Below are 16,083 nucleotides of genomic sequence, written 5' to 3'. Positions count from 1 at the left end.
TCCCCTTCCTACTTCTCCTTTGCTTCATCTAGCCAGTGACACAGGAAGGTGTCCAGTTAATGGGCCTCATTGCTCCATGGCAGAAATCCTGGCATGCCCTGGATGAGGCTTCATTGGCCTTATTTGCTGTTGAAAGTTCAGGATTCTATTGGGACTTCTGTCTCTATAGGAGTACTAACATCAGATAAGTCCTGCAGCCAGTGGCTTGGGGAAGCCCTCAGGCCACTGCATTCCAGATGTCTTACTTGGCTTGGCCCAGAGAATGCAGAAACAAGGAACAATTGTGCGATTGTGCAGGGCACTGAGGGGCTTTCTCCCAGGCCTGGGATGCCTTGGGGTGGGGGCAGGTTTCCATTCAGCCTTGGCTTCTGCTCCCAGCTGGGTATTAAATTGTGACTACAGTCCCCTCCTCCACCTCTTTTGGAGGCCTAGGGAACAAGGCAAGGCACGTGGGGATAGGAGTCTAAGCAGACTCTGGGATGAGGAAGGGAGAAAACAGCAGGTGGGCAGGGGCATCACCTGAAGGAGGCATTGGTAGAGGGACCAGGACACATTGAAAGGGAGCCTGTAGATCAGACCTGCCCAACAGAACATTTTGCAAGGATGGAAATGGTCTATAGTGCTGTCCAACTTAGTAGGTACTGCACCTTAAATTTTATTTGATTTTTAATTTAATCAGAAGTATCCTCATTGTTTCCATTTAACTGGAATTTTTTTTTGAGACAGGGTCTTGCTCTGTCACCCAGGCTAGAGTGCAGTGGCACCATCACAGTTCACTGCAGCAAGCTCTTGGGCTTAAGTGATCCTCCCACTTCCCTCTGCCAAGTAGCTGGGACCACACCTGGCTAATTAAAAAAATTTTTTTTGTAGAGATGGGGTCTCACTATGTTGCCCAGGCTGGTCTTGAACTTCTGCCTCAAGCGATCTTGCTGCCTAGACCTCCCAAAATGTTGGGATTATGGGCGTGAGCCATCACACCTGGCCAACTTCAATTTGAATAGCCACTCATGGCTAGTAGCTACCATATTGAACAGTACGGCTCTAAACAGCTCCCAGAAAGAAACAGTTGGGTGTTCTTGAAGGTTTATTTCCTCCTTCAGAGTCCCCCTGGTGAGGCAGGGGATGGTGGCATTTCCCTTCCTCTCAGGAAGGAAGATCTGTCCTCTCAGGCAATTTCTATACCTCACCAGCTCTGGAATCCTGATGCCCCAGGGCCAGCAAGTCCCTGGCTGTGTGCCACCACAACTGGGGCAGCGCTTCCTTTCCTCGCCAAGCATGTCTTCTGCTCAGCTTTGTAACACACAGGTGCTCACATGCCCCAGTGGATTTGGCCCAGGCAGTTAGCGCGGAGGTGGTGGGTTGGTATGCAAGGTAGAAGCTTTTGCTTCTTCCTGTTTCTATGGACATAGGGTTAGCGCTTTATTTTTACTTCAAAAGGTTCTAGAAACAGGCCCAACAGGGGCTCCAGAGGTGAACACACAGATTCTCAAATATTTATTGGATGTCCAGTGTTAGGAGGAACCAGAGGCTTGTCTAAAGGAACTTCTCTGACTTTGAGAATAAGCACCACAGGCCTCCATCTCACACCCAGGAAGACCTTACTGATATTTTATTTAAATTGCTGTGGCTGACCCTTAAGCTGGTTTCCTTTTTTTTTCTTCTGTGGAAATGAAGAAGAGTTGTCATTTATATGAAAAAGAGAACAATGCTTCATTATGTTTATTCACTCCTGTCTGCCAGAGGGGGTGGGGACGAGAACATAGTGCATGTGGTACATTTAGGAGACCCAGAAGTGACCCAAGTCCTGATGAGATGTGGGGCAGGGCTGTGGAGGATTTTGGGAAACTATCCTCAAGGCTGGCTCATGGCTTTGGGCCTTGGGGAAACTTGGCAAAGCAGAGGCAATTTGGAAATCCCCAGCCGCCATGAGGAACTCCCCAGCAGCTGAGAGACCTCAGAGAGCAGCAGGCCTGCTGCCGGGGCCAGTCAGCTGGTCCGTGCAGTGGGTCGCATATGCCTGCCTAGTCTTTGGGGATTGACTCTGGGTCTTGGCAGAGAGGACAAGCCCAGGCGTCCGTACTTGGGCTCTGTGCCCAAAAAGGTGTGGTGGCACATGGCTCTGAGCAAACCGATGGGTGTGCCAATGCAGGGACTGGGTGGGTATAGGGGCTGGGGGGAGTGCCAGAGCCCCAAGCCTCGACGACCACCTCTGGGGCAGTGGTTTGTGGCTCGCCGTCCCAAACCCACTGATCTTCCTGATTGCTTGTCCTGGGCCCCTCTCTAGAACAGACTCAAGGCCTTCCTGGCGTCTTTTGACCTTGCATTCATATATTCATTCATTTATTCCATCAGTAAGCATCTACTGAATGCCTGCTAAATGTAGGAACTGTTTTAGGTTAGGGATAGAGCAGTGATAAAAACAAAGTGGGCGCCGAGGTCATCCTTGCCTCTTCTTGCCCTACGCATCCTGGGGACGGTGAGAGGCCATCTTGCCACCGCTGGCCCCTCGGGCCTGAGCTCCCGGGGGACGCCTCCTGGGGGCGGGGCCCGGAGGCCGGCCAGGCGGAGGTGAAAGCCCGCGGCCCCAGCAAAGCGGGAGGGTAGATGAGAAGGTGGCTGCCACCCTCTGCCGGGCGCCAGCGGCGCTGCAGGGTGGAGCTTCCGGAACTCCAGGCGCATGTGCTGGGCTTGGCCCCACCCCCTTGGCCCCGCCCAGGCTCCGGCTGGCCGGTGGGCCAACCCAGGAAGTGTGGCCCGGGGCCTGGGGCTGACTCGGGCCTCGCAGACCCTGATCCGTGCGTAGGGTGCTGAGTGGCCGCGCTGGCCCAGGGCATGCACCGTTGGTCACTCCAGGTTTCCTCTCAGCCCTCCTTCTCCTCTCTGAGACCATCCCTAGGCTTCTTAAAGGGAGTCTGCCCTCTACCCCTTCAGAATCCACTGGCCTTCGGCACCCGGTAGAATTTCATAAAAAATCTTGTCACCTCAATACCAATCGCTGTCTCCTAACACTGCTGTTTCATACGAGATGACATTTTGTTACACACACACACACAAAGGAATAAAGGATAATTCCTCCCAAGAAAGGGAAGGGACTCCTGCGCTGGCATTTTCTTTGAGACAGGTGTAGACTCTAGTACTGGTCCTAGGGCTGGTGCTGAGGACCTCTGAAGTGGTCATCCAGGACGTGCACCTGCCACCCTAGTGGCTGGGCCCTCCCACCCCAAAAGCAAGTGCTCCAGGCCCCCCTGGCCCTGAGCTCTGAGTGCTTTAAACAGGACTCTCCCCAGCTCCCTAAATAAAGAGTTCTATTACTGATACTTTACACACCACAAATTTGTAATACAAGGATCATATAATTCGTACCCATTTATGGCAACAGTGTTTGTAGACTTTTTTTTTAGGAGTTTTGATTTACAGGGGAACTAGAGGGACAAATGGGGTCAGAGAAGTATTCTTTTGTTAAGATATATTTTGTTAAGATATATCTTAACAGTGAGATATATCCTAACAAAATATATCTTCCCAAGCTTGAAAACTTGGTATCTTTCCTTCCTTTTCTCAATCTCCACCCACACCCGCTCGTGCCCATTTCCCATCCTTCCCCAAATAGTCACCAAGTCCAGCTTATTTTTCTCTTGGATCAGCCTCTCTTCCCTATCAACTGCCAGAATCCTAGGCAGACCCTTCTTACCTCTCATTTGGTATCACCTTTTACCTTGACTTCCTTTTTTTTTGGTCACCCAGGCTGGGGTGCAGTGGCATGGTCATAGCTCACTGTAACCTGTAACCTTGAACTCCAGGGCTCAAGTGATTGATCCTCCCACCTCAGCCTCCCAAGTAGCTAAGACTACAGTTGCATGCTACCACGCCTGGCTAATTTTAAAATTTTTTGTAGACGGGTCTCTCTGTGTTTCCCAGGCTGGTCTTGAACTCCTGGTCTGAAGTGATCCTCCTGCCTTTGCCTTGCAAAGTTTTGGGATTCCAGGTATGAGCCACAATGCCTGGCTACCTTAACTTTCTAATGTTCTTTCACCTTCCAGCCTCCTTTCTCCTCCTCTTGCGTCCTGTTAGCTCAGCATTTTTTTTTTTTTTTTTCTTTTTTTTAGGCAGGGTCTCTCACTCTGTCACCCAGGCTGGAGTGCAGTGGTGTGATCATGACTCACTGCAGCCTTGACCTTCCCCGGGCTCAGGTGATCCTCCCACTTCAGCCTCCCAAGTAGCTGGGACCACAGGCATGCCACCACCACACCCAGCTAATTTTTGTGTTTTTTTTTGTAGAGATGGGATTTTGCCATGTTGCCCAGGCTGGTCTTGAACTCCTGAGCTCAAGCAGTCTGCCCTCCTCGGCCTTCCAAAGTGCTGGGATTACAGGAATAAGCCACCATGCCTGACCTGCTCAGCATTCTTAAGGCACAGGTTAAATCATGCCCCATCACTCTCCAGAAACTTGTTGTGCCTCCCATTGTTTTCCAGGCAGGTGGTGGTGTGTAAGGAGCTGGGCTCTGGAATCTGAACAACCTGAGTTCAAATCACCTGGCTGGTCACAATCTGTGTGATCACAGGCAATTATTTAACCTCTGTAAACCCCGTTTCCCCATTCCACAATTCCCCTTTTCATTACTTCGCAGGGTTTTGAGAGGAAAACAAGTAGCACTGTGCCTGGCCATGGCTAGTGCTCGGTGTGTGCCTTCTTGTTCCTTAGACTGCCCACCTTGCTTTCATCTCAGGTACAGCTCTTTCAGGTGGGAGTAACAGAAAGCCCAGCTCAACTGGCTTAAAAAGATATGCGTTGTCACCAATATCTGAAAAGTCCAGCAGTAGAACTGGCTACAGGCTCAGCCTTATCTGGAAACATTAACAGTGTGACCAAGACCTGACCTTTTCGGTCTCTCACCCCATCTTCTAGGCAGGCTTGGTCCTCAGACAGGTAATGGCAAAATGTCACAACCCCAGGTTCTAGTTGTGTGGATAGAGAAGTGTGACTCTTTGAATAATCCCAAAGTTTCATTATGTATCCTTGAAACTGATTGGGTCACATGCCCTCCATGAACCTATAGCCTGAGGATATTCTTATTGGCCAGGATATTCTTATTGGCCTGGGCCAAGTCATGTGCTGGAGTGGGTCCCCAGAGGGGAAAATGGGGTGCTATAATCAGAGGATGGAGGAATGGGTGGCGGGCAGCAGAAACAATACACATCCACTATAGCATACACCTGCTTGATTTGAGAGCCAGCTTCCTTCCCGGCTTTATCCCGCCTTGGTTTCCTATATGTGTCATACATTTCTTCCGGACTTACTGTCCATATCTCATACTTTTCCACCTCTTTGCCTTTTATTTTATTTTATTTTATTTTATTTTATTTTATTTTATTTTTTTGAGACAGAGTCTCTCTCTGTCGCCCAGGCTGGAATACAGTGGCGCAGTCTCGGCTCACTGCAACCTCTGCCTCCCGGGTTCAAGTGATTCTCCTGCCTCAGCCTTCCAAGTAGCTGGGATTACAGGCACATGCCACCACGCCCGGCTAATTTTTGTATTTTTAGTAGAGATGGGGTTTCACCATGTTGGCCAGGCTGGTCTCGAACTCCTGACCTCAGGTGATCCACCCGCCTCGGCCTCCCAAAGTGCTGAGGTTATTGGCGTGAGCCACCATGCCTGCCCGGCCCCTCTTTGCCTTTTCTTACACTACTTCTTCACCCTGGAATTCCCTTCCTACCTCATTGCCACATTATAACATTTCTCTCTTTCACTGGCCTAGCTCCAAGCTGTCTGTAAGTTGTCTGCCTAATTCCCTAACTGGAACATTGACGTCCCTGTTGGAGCATTGAGCACATTCTGACTTGAATTTTAATTATTGGGGTACATTTGTTATTTCCTCTGCTGGTCTGTACTTTTTTTTTTTTTTTTTTTTTGAGACGGAGTCTCGCTCTATGGCCCAGGCTGGAGTGCAGTGGCCGGATCTCAGCTCACTGCAAGCTCCGCCTCCCGGGTTTACGCCATTCTCCTGCCTCAGCCTCCCGAGTGGCTGGGACTACAGGCGCCCGCCACCTCGCCCGGCTAGTTTTTTTTTTTTTTTTGTATTTTTTAGTAGAGACGGGGTTTCACGGTGTTAGCCAGGATGGTCTCGATCTCCTAACCTCGTGATCCACCCGTCTCGGCCTCCCAAAGTGCTGGGATTACAGGCTTGAGCCACAGCGCCCGGCCGGTCTGTACATTTTTTAAAATCAGGAAATATTTAGTTGAAAACAATAACTAAATCATCTTTCACTGAGTCACTCAAATGTGCCTCGTATTGTCTCTGAGCAGGGCCCAATGCTAGGTGAGTGCGGGGGATAGAGCAATGAACACACAACCTCTGCCTCAGGAAGTTCAGTCTGTGGTGGGGAAGCTGAAAAAGAAGCAGGCACGGTGCTTCCCCACAGTGTTCACCTTGAGGTATTACAATTCACAGCTAGTTGAATAAGTGAAGGACTTCCTCCAGCCCTCAGAGCCTCCTGTCTGGCCTGCCCCCAGCTCTGCTTAGCTACTCTGCCTGGTCAAGTGCCTGAAACAGAGCCAAAGACCTTGCACTCACCCACACCACCAATGTGGGAGAATAGAGCAGTTGAAGTTGTCACCACACATGGAGATCCCCTTGTTCCCCACTCTATTCCAGCCCGCTTATTGTGCATGCACCATTCAGATCAGTTGGTTAAATCCATATGGATTTTCGTGGAACACCTGTTTTGTGTGCCTAGTGCTGGGGAACGGGATGGGATATAAAGGAAGTAGGAAATAGTCCTAGCTCTCCAGGGAGAGCAGGCCTTAAACATTCAACACGAAATTGATTATCATTCAGAACATTAGTTATGCTGTATAGTCATGGCACGTGGACAGTAAACTTCAATAAATTCAACTATATGCTTATATAAGAAACTATATTACTGTAGCCTAAAATTATAAAAATTATGTTTTGTGTGTTTTTACTATATGCTGTACATGACTATTATGCTTTCCTGCAGCGATATTATATCAAATGGCATACTCAAAATCATATGTACTATACTTTGTGAGCAGTTTAAGGGATTTTTAGGAGTTTTAGACTATATTCTATTTTTGCCTTACATACTGACTTTGGAATCTAACCCCATATAGTGTGTGACTCCACTGTATATAATAGAGCACCATATTGAGTATAACCAAGAACCATATGTATGTAATGTATTGAGGTGTAGACAGTGAGTGCTATGGTTTATAATAATCATATTAATAATTTAATAAGTATAATTTGCCAGGCCTCATGTCAGTTGCTTTACATGTACTGCCTTTTCTATTCTTACAACAGCCTCATAAGGTGGATATCATACATTTTAAAGCCAAAAAAGTAGAAACTCTAAGAAGTCAAGTAACTTTCCCTTAGGTCAGGCAGCAAGAAAGAGGCTGGGATTCAGACCCAGATGTGTCTGGCTGCCGAGTCCATGTTCTTTGCATTGCCGGGTGGGTCTTGGGTTTCAGGGAAGGCTTCATAAAGAAGGTGGGAGTTGAGATGGGCCTGGAGAGATGCAGAGGGTCAGCCAAGGTAGAGACACATTCATAAGGAATGGCTCTGGTGGTGACAAGGGCAGGCAAATGAGGGAGAGCCAGGCTGGCTGGGAAGAGGGAGAAGAGACTAGAAAAGTAAAAGTAAAGTCTGATGAGGGGCCAGATTATAGCTTCTGACTGTCCCTTGGAGGCAAGCTGAGGGGGTTGGAGTGGCCTGGCTGGCTGTGGGAGTGCCCACATGACCTCTGGAGCCATCAGTTAGACTCATTGAAGAAACGGACGCTGCCCTGAGATTGCACCATGCTTTGGGCAGCAGAGGGACTCTAGCTGTGGTTGCATGTGAAGCTGAGTGGAGGAGTGGAGACAGGCACACTGACAGGCGAGTGACAGCTGATGGCCTAATGAGGTCGGGGACAAAAGAATTAAAAAGCAGACATATGGCCACAAAGGGCACCTGGCCTTCCTAATACAGGCATATGCAAGGCTTCAGCATGGTGGTGCCTAAGAGGGGCTGGTGCCCTTGGAGAGAAGCTGGGGCATTGGTGGGGCAGAAGCCAGGCTTCTGTAGCCAGGCCAGGAAGTCAGGAGTCATCATGGTGGAAATGGCGTGCCCTTCAGTACAGGATGGAGCAGAAATGGATTGGGTTCAAGAAGGAAAGCTCAGAGTTTGAGATCTTTGAGATGAAGTAGAGGTGATGTACTTAAGGAAACAGGGTATATATGTTGGTTATTTTTAGGATTATAAATAGTATAGAACTTAGAAAATGACTTAAATCTTTTATCCCTTAAAAAGGGTAGGCTCCAGTTACCTGGAAATTTTGCTTATAATGCCTCATTTTTTCCCCCGCTTATGATCATAGGTAGATAATAATAGTTAAAATGTATTAAGGCCAAATATGGGGTCTCACACCTATAATCCCAGCACTTTGGGAGGCTGAGGCAGGTTGATTGCTTGAGTGCAGGAGTCTGAGACCAGCCTGGGCAACATAGGGAGGCCCCATCTGTACAAAAAAAAAAAAAAAATACAAAACTTACATGGTGGTACATGCCTGTGATCCCAGCTACTAGGAAGGCTGAGGTGGGAGGATGGGCTGAGCCAAGGAGATGGAGATTTCAGGGAGCCAAGATAGTGCCGCTGCACTCCAGCCTGGGCAAAGAGCAAGACCCTGTTTTTTTATTTTGTTTTGTTTTGTTTTTTTTGTTTTAAGTATTGAAAATGAATGTGCTGGGCACTGTTCTCAGAGCTATGTATGTACTAATTCTTTTAACCCATATATTAACCCCACGTGGTAGGTGCTGTTATTTTCCCGTTTTATAAAGGAAGAAATAGAAGCACAGAGGCTGGGCATGGTGACTCACACATGTAATCCCAGCACTTTGGGAGGCCGAGGCTGGCGGATCACTTGCGGTCAGGAGTTCAAGGTCAGCCTGGCCAAAATGGTGAAACCCCGTCTCCACTAAAAATACAAAAATTAGCTGGGCGTGGTGGTGCACGCCTGTAATCCCAGCTACACAGGAGCCTGAGGCACAAGAATCACTTGAACCTGGGAGGCGGAGGTTGCAGTGAGCCGAGATGGAGCCACTGTGCTCCAACCGACAGAGTGAGTGAGACTCTATTTCAAAAAATAAAATACAAATGAAAAGAAGTTGAAACACAGAGAGGTCAAGTTGTGTAGTTTACTATGTGGAAGAGCCAAGATTAAATCGGGCCATGTGGCCCTGGAGGTCACACTCCTAACCATGGTATGCTGTGAATCATTCCTTTCAAGCCGTGCTTCTCAGACTTTAATGTGCCTCAGCATCACCTGGAAGCCTAGTTAAAACACAGATGCTGCATCCCATATCCAGAGTTCTTGGTTCAGCAGGTCTGGGTCAGGTTCCTGGAATTTGCATTTCCAACAAGTCCCCAGGGGATGCCCACACTGCTGGCCTGAGAACTTGGAGAACCAAAGCCCTTTCACATACATTACGTACCAGTCTCAGACTGGTTGGGTAAGAGTTAGTACAGGTGTAATCCTCATTTTAAAGATAAGGGAAATTTAAGTCACCTGCCTGTGTTCATGCAGCTAAGTCATTCATTCATTCACTCATTCATTTAACAAATGGACATTTCTGTGCTAGGCCTTATGCTGGCCTTAGAGTCTTGCAGTTCTCAGCCTTGGCTGCATGTAAGAATCACCTGGGGAGCTTTTATCCATAAAAAATCCCAGTGCCTGGCCGGGCGCAGTGGTTCACGCCTGTAATCCCAGCACTTTGGGAGGCCGAGGCAGGAGGATCACGAGGTCAGGAGATTGAGACAACCCTGGCTAACACGGTGAAACCTCGTCTCTACTAAAAATACAAAAAAATTAGCCAGGCGTGGTGGCGGGCGCCTGTAGTCCCAGCTACTCAGGAGGCTGAGGGAGGAGAATGGCATGAACCCGGGAGGCGGAGCTTGTGGTGAGCTGAGATCGCGCCACTACACTTCAGCCTGGGCGACAGAGCAAGACTCTGTCTCAAAAAAAAACAAAAAAAACCCCAATGCCCAGGCTCCCCCTCCCAGACCAATTATGTCAGAAACTGAGAGGGAAAGGGGTGGGCTCCAGGCATCAGTATTTTTTCAAGTTCCCCAGTGGATTTCAGTGAGCAGCTGAGGCTGGCACTATTGTTCTAAGTAGCCACTGGAGATGTGAAGACCTGCGACACTGCATGTGCTTCAGAAGGGCCAGATGCTTCCCCTGGGGAGTCATCCCATTCCCTAGAGAGCAGGACACACGCACAGCACCGTGTCCTAAGAGTCTGTATATGTGACTATATGACAGTGAGACTTGGACAGTGCATGGCAGGTAGGAGGTAGAGCTGGGTTTCCGTCCTCTCTGGCAGTGCTTACCAATCTTTTCATGGAGAAAGTCAGACAATTTATAGAACCAATGGCCCTTAGAGCTGGCCAGGGGCAAGAATCATGGGGTGTATGCCAGACTGGTTAGGAGATGGTTCTGTACCAGGGCTTCCTAGCACCACCCCCACGCTTTTTTTTTTTTTTTTTTCCTGAAGAGGAAGAGGGAGGCAATGACTGTTTCCTTTTTTCTGCAGAGCTGACAGCTTCTGAGACTTGCACTCCCTGTCTTTTGGCCCCTTCCCATTCTGTTCTCCAGCTCCCATTTCAGCCTCTCAGCGGGTCCCTAGTCCTGGTCTAAGCATCCCATGGTGCTAACTGGAGAGCCAGGCCAGATTTCTCTTCACAAGAAACACTGGCTTTTCACAGGCAGCCGTCGCTCATTGGCCAGACACCCATGACTTCCTGTCTGCAGGGCTGAGGCCCACCCCACCCTCCTCTCTGCCTGTGCAGTCCCTGGCATGTGTGGAGGGGAGAGGGATGTAAACATAGAGAGTACTATTGATTCTCTGCATGTCCCCCGTGTACTGACGGCAGTGGGGCAGTAAGTGGGCCTGCCCGTGTGGGTCTCTGCTCCTGCTGGACCTTATAGGACTGTATGCGGCTGCTGTTCAGGCACAGTGTGCAACAGGCCCCGTGTGTTGTCTTGGATGTGACGTTAGTGGCTGTCTTGGCCTCTGCCGCAGTAATTAGATGGCTGGGGTAGGCCTATGATTTGGGTGTTCTCAAGAACACTGTGTTGATTGAATGTTTGTGCATGCTGGTGTGTGTGTATGTGTGTGTATACGTGTACATGTATGTGAGTGCGCATGTGCTTGTCTCAAGTTTGGCCTGTGGGGCCGGGGGCTGCAGGTCTCAAATTCCTCTGCTATTTTTAGGAGCCATATCAGCCCAGCTGTCCCGGAGCTGGGGTGTGTGTCCATAGGCAAGTCTCACCCTCCCTGTCCTTGCCCTAACCCCCCAACACTGCCTGCCGCCCACCCCAGTGGCTTTACCCTAAGAGCCTTCTCCTTCCCTTCCACACACTCTGCTGTATCACCGTCTCCCTCCTGGCATACCTGATACCCGCAGTCCTCCGGGCTACTGGCTCCAACCAGGGCTGGGCAGTTCGGGACGGGAGGGGCTGGGGAGAGGGCGGGAACTGGGCGGGGCCACAGCCTGTGCTATTTTGAGCTGCTAACAGAGCCAGAGCAGCATCAGAGCGGAGTCTCCTTGCTCTGGGCTGCTCCAGGCCAGGCCATGCGGGTGAGTGTCCCTCTGACCCCCTACCCTGGAAATGTCCCAGGCTCCTCATGCTATTTCCTCATTTAGGAAAGGAGGGACCTTTTTGTGATTTCCCCAGATGTGGCTGAAGTAGGTGGGGAGAGGGGTGGGGCCGCCTTGGGGCTCCTCTCCGAGCTTCTTGGTAAGAAGGGAGTTACCCAGCCCCGGAAGCTTAAAAACCCCTCTGTGGCTAGGAGCAGGGCATCCTGGGCCTGACTCACGACTTCAGGAGTTTTGGAGGGGCACTGTCTTCTGAATCTCAGTTTCCTGAGTTTGTGTCCACCCCCAAGGCTGTGACATGCCTTCCCCACCAACCATTAGTGCTTTTTTGGCCTTCATTCCTTAGAATGCTATTTTCTTCCAAAGCCCCAGCCTCCCCAGCACCCAAGGTCTTCGGTAGTCTTGTCTCTGCGTTGTTGGTGGTATAGCCCTCTCCTCTCTTCCTCCCTGAGAGGGGATGGTCCTTGGAGTTGTCAAGGAGCACCCGTTCTCAGTGTCCTCAAAAGTAGTCTTAGCATGGCCACCTCCATTTCTGTGCATAGGACACTTGCAAGGGGCACAGATGGTGTGTCGGGGATGCTCTTACTGGCCCTAAGTCTCTTTTTTAGTAGAGATTACTCCAGATAAGTAAGTTCCTTAAAAAAGAAAGTGAGGAGAGACATAGTTGCTCCCAGTCCTTTCCGTTCCTCTGACTCTACCCCTCCCAGCCACCAAGGATAAGGTTTTCAGTCGTGTCAGCAGTTGGCAGAGTATGTGGGCTGGCCTGGTGCGGAGGTGCATCAGGAGCCTAAGATGTGCCCGTGAGCACTTGTATCTCTCTCTGCTCAGGACTGCCCTGCCTCAGCCCCCAAACTGGCACCAGGGCTGAGTTGTGTGGGCAGTATGCCCGGGGGTGGGGGAGAGGTCAGAGAGACCTCCTCACCCTGAGAGATGGGTGCTTCCTGGTCTGTGTTACTCTCCCCCAGCCACCCCTGGGCCACTAGCACCAGGTCATAGATTCAGGGCCATGCACAGTGATATCCAAACAGACAGCAAAGTGCCCTGCAGAGGGGCAGTGAGCATCCCCAGTGAAGGAGGCCTCCAGCAGGTCCAGTTGTTGGAGGAGGAAACCAAGACCCTTCTGCAACTGCAGTTGCGGCAGGAAGCCATTCTAGTGCACCTGCTTCCTCTGGGCTGGTCTGCAGTGAGGCGGGTGCCCGCCTGCTTTCTGTTCCGCCCTGGGGCTGGGGAGGGCTCTGGCTGGAGGCTGCACTGCAAGGGCCAGGTTGTCCCTGCCAAGCTCGTCTCCCCCTCCTCCTCTGTCTGGTAGATGGCCTTCAGTTCATTCCCTAGAGAGCTTCCCTTCCTCTCAAGCAGTTCCATGTAAAGCATATTCAGGTCGGTGGGTGGAGGGGCGGGTCATCATTGGGAATCCCTGCTTTCCTCCCAAGCTGCTGTTCTGGCAGCTGATGTAGAAGGACAACAGTGCAGGTGAACCAGGGGAGATGGAGGGTAGGGCGTTTCTCCATCCCTTGAAGTGAGCAGTGGAGGTCTCTCGCAGGAGACCTGAATGTGAGTCCCAGATCTGCCACTTGCTGCTGTGAGGCTTTGGGTGAGTCACCTGACCTTCTGAGCCTCCTTTTGCTCATTTGTAAAGTAGCAATCACACAGTCACACTAGTATCTATTTCAGAGGGATGTTGTGAGGATCAAATGAGATGATTCATGTGAAGGATTCAGCACAGTGCCTGACACATACCAAATGCTCAATAACGATGAACTGTTTTTTACTATTATGCTAGTATTTCTTCCCTTCTCCTTTGTTCCTCCCACCCCCCCGTCACCCCCAATCCCTAGATAAGTTGGTGCTAGGTTGGGACTGGGAGGAAGAAGTCTCCTGGGAGCTGCCGTCTGTGCCTCCGAATGGGAAAGAGGGAGGAGAGGAGAATGCCCTGCCTTTTGGTCCTCAGAAGGAGAAACCTTGGGTGTGTGAGTGCTGGCAGAAGCGGCGAGGTGGGGAAGTGACCTCGGCCACGTCTCAGCTTCCTTTGGGCACTCTCTCGAGGGTTACCTGCTGCTCTCGGGGGCTTGCAGTGTGCAGATGTCTGGCATTTGTCTGGCAGATGTCAAAGCATTTGTCCAGGCTGGGCATTCCAGGCCTGAGGGACTGCCTGAGGCATGGCATTATTCTCCTAGGAGCATTTGTGCCCCCATTCCCTCCTGTGAGGGGCCCAGAAAGTGCAGGTTAAGGGCAGGTGGGTTCTGCTGGCATGGTGGAGGGTAAACCCCAGCTGCTCCCAGAGTGTCAGAAGCCTGCTGGGGCTGAGGCTTGACAGTCCCTCAGCACATTTCTTGGATCTCTCCTCTTTGAGAACAAATGCTTCTAGCTATTATCTGTTTTCTTTTCTTTTTCTTTTTTCTTTTTTATTGACTATTTAGCCATCTTCACAATAAAAATAAGGAGTAAGTAACAAATACATAACAAAATAAATACCAAGTGTTCCTATTGTGTCTAAGTCACACAGTTTATAAGATTATTATGATCACTCTTTGTATACTATTTGAGTTCCAGTTTTTTTGATTGGTGTTATTTTATGTGGAGCTTTCCATATGGTTACGTTGTCCACACATTTGTCAGTTTAAAAGGCAATATAACAACGGGTTGTACCTAACCATTTCCTAATTCTAGGCATGTGGGCTCTTTCCAGCTTGGAGCTGTTATATAGAGCGCATCTATAAAAATCTTTGCATTTTTTTTCTTTCTCTTTATTTCTTTAAGTCTGCTCATTGGACATACATTCCTGAAGATGGAATGACTAGGCCAGAGAATGATGCATTTTGTGGCTATTGTTCCACAAAGAGCTACTAAGCAATTTCAGCGTCCTTATCCTCCCCACAAACCCAGGCACTAAGTTGACTATGTATTTATTGTGAGCAAGTTTAGAGATTATAACTCCCTTGTTTGTACCGTGTCCCTGGGAATCAGAATGGGCAAGTGTTCTCCACAGTTTGGGGAACACATTAGATGGGAATAAGAGGTTTGTGCAAAGAACCCCTGTCCCAGCACTCTCGTGCAGCTAACATTTCTTAGGCACCTACAGTATGATGAGTAAGATGGGTAAGTTCTGCTTGGGGTGAATCACAGTCCAGGGATGACAAAGACGCACCAACAGCTCCCCAAGATCCATTCTTGTTGTGGCTCCCGGCTCTGCCACTTAATAGTTGCAGGGCTCTCGGCAACTCACCTTCTTTATTTCCTTACCTAGAAAGTGGGTTGTTGTGAGGATTCAATGAGGAGACCTGTATGAAGTGCCTTCCCCTGTGCCTGGCTCATAGTAAGTGTTCAGTGAGTGTGGGTTTCTCTTGCTGTCCCTCAGAAGTACCACAGAGGGAGGAGGTGGGTGAGCTGCAGAGTGGCAGAATCATGGTGGGGTCTCCCTTTTTGCAAGTCCAAAAACTCGATTTGGAAAGTTGCACACTAGTAAAATACACTATCAATCCATGCTTTGGCGTGACCAGAGCTTCTGAACCTCCACGCTGATGAAGTTTATCAACCAGATTTGGCTACCAAGGCTGACACCTGTCTAACATACCAGAAAATGTGGGCACTAAGGAAGCACAGGCTTTGGAGGCAGACTAATGTGGGTTCAAGTCTGGGTTCCCCCAGTTAACTAACTTCATGACTTAATCTCTTTCTGGATCTTTTCCCTCATCGATAAAATTGGAATAATAATAATTCCCATATCACCAGTCCTCAGATTGTTGTAAGATTTACATTAGAAAATAAATGTTAAATACCTTGTATAGGGCCCATCTCATTGTAGGTGCTCCATATTCAGTAATGTTGCTGGAAATGGCTGAAATCTCTAGAGAGAGAACAAGTCAAGGAAGAGAGGCCTTAGATCTAAACACCCTTGCTCCAGAGAGCCATTTGTTCCCAACTCAGATGCTGCCACCATCTTTGGGGCCTGAGTTCCTTACCCATTCTGTCTTGGATAAGAGTAACTTGATCTTTTTTTTATTTTTTATTTTTGTGGGTACATGGTAGGTTTATATACTTACGGGATACATTATATATATTATATATATATATTTTTTTTTTTCATTTTTTGTTTTGAGATGGGGTCTCACTCTGTCACCCAGGCTGGCGCATGCAGTATTACAATCTCTGCTCACTGCAACCTCTGCCCCCCAGACTCATGCGATCCTCCCACCTCAGCCTCCCCAGTAGCTGGGACCACAGGCGCGCACCACCATGCCCAGTTAATTTTTTGTGTTTTTGGTAGAGACAAGGTTTCACCATGTTGCCCAGGCTGGTCTCAAACTCCTGAGCTCAAGCAATCCACCCACCTCAGCCTCCCAAAGTGTTGGGATTACAGGCGTGAGCCACCGCGCCCGGCCCATGAGATGTTTTGATATGGCCATGCATTGAGAAACAAGCACATCA

At 49.4% G+C, this 16,083-nt stretch overlaps 1 protein-coding gene across 10 annotated transcripts in view; it reads left to right on the top strand.

The window, feature by feature from the left end:
* Positions 1-16,083, top strand: part of MYO18A (myosin XVIIIA) — a 106,239-nt gene that overhangs the window by 28,349 nt on the left and 61,807 nt on the right. The window contains exons 1-2 of one of the 10 annotated variants that reach the window (XM_030924242.1): positions 11,610-11,640; positions 14,903-14,971. The exons of the other annotated variants lie outside the window; for them this stretch is intronic. The gene's annotated coding sequence lies outside the window, so the exon portion shown is untranslated. Of the gene's footprint in view, positions 1-11,609; positions 11,641-14,902; positions 14,972-16,083 lie in introns of those variants that run through there. 10 annotated transcript variants of the gene reach the window in all.

The sequence above is a fragment of the Rhinopithecus roxellana genome, chromosome 19, assembly GCF_007565055.1.
Source record: "Rhinopithecus roxellana isolate Shanxi Qingling chromosome 19, ASM756505v1, whole genome shotgun sequence".
Classification (NCBI taxonomy): Eukaryota; Metazoa; Chordata; class Mammalia; order Primates; family Cercopithecidae; genus Rhinopithecus; species Rhinopithecus roxellana.
Note: the sequence above shows the minus strand (reverse complement) of the source record. Positions and strands in the feature narration are given on the sequence as shown.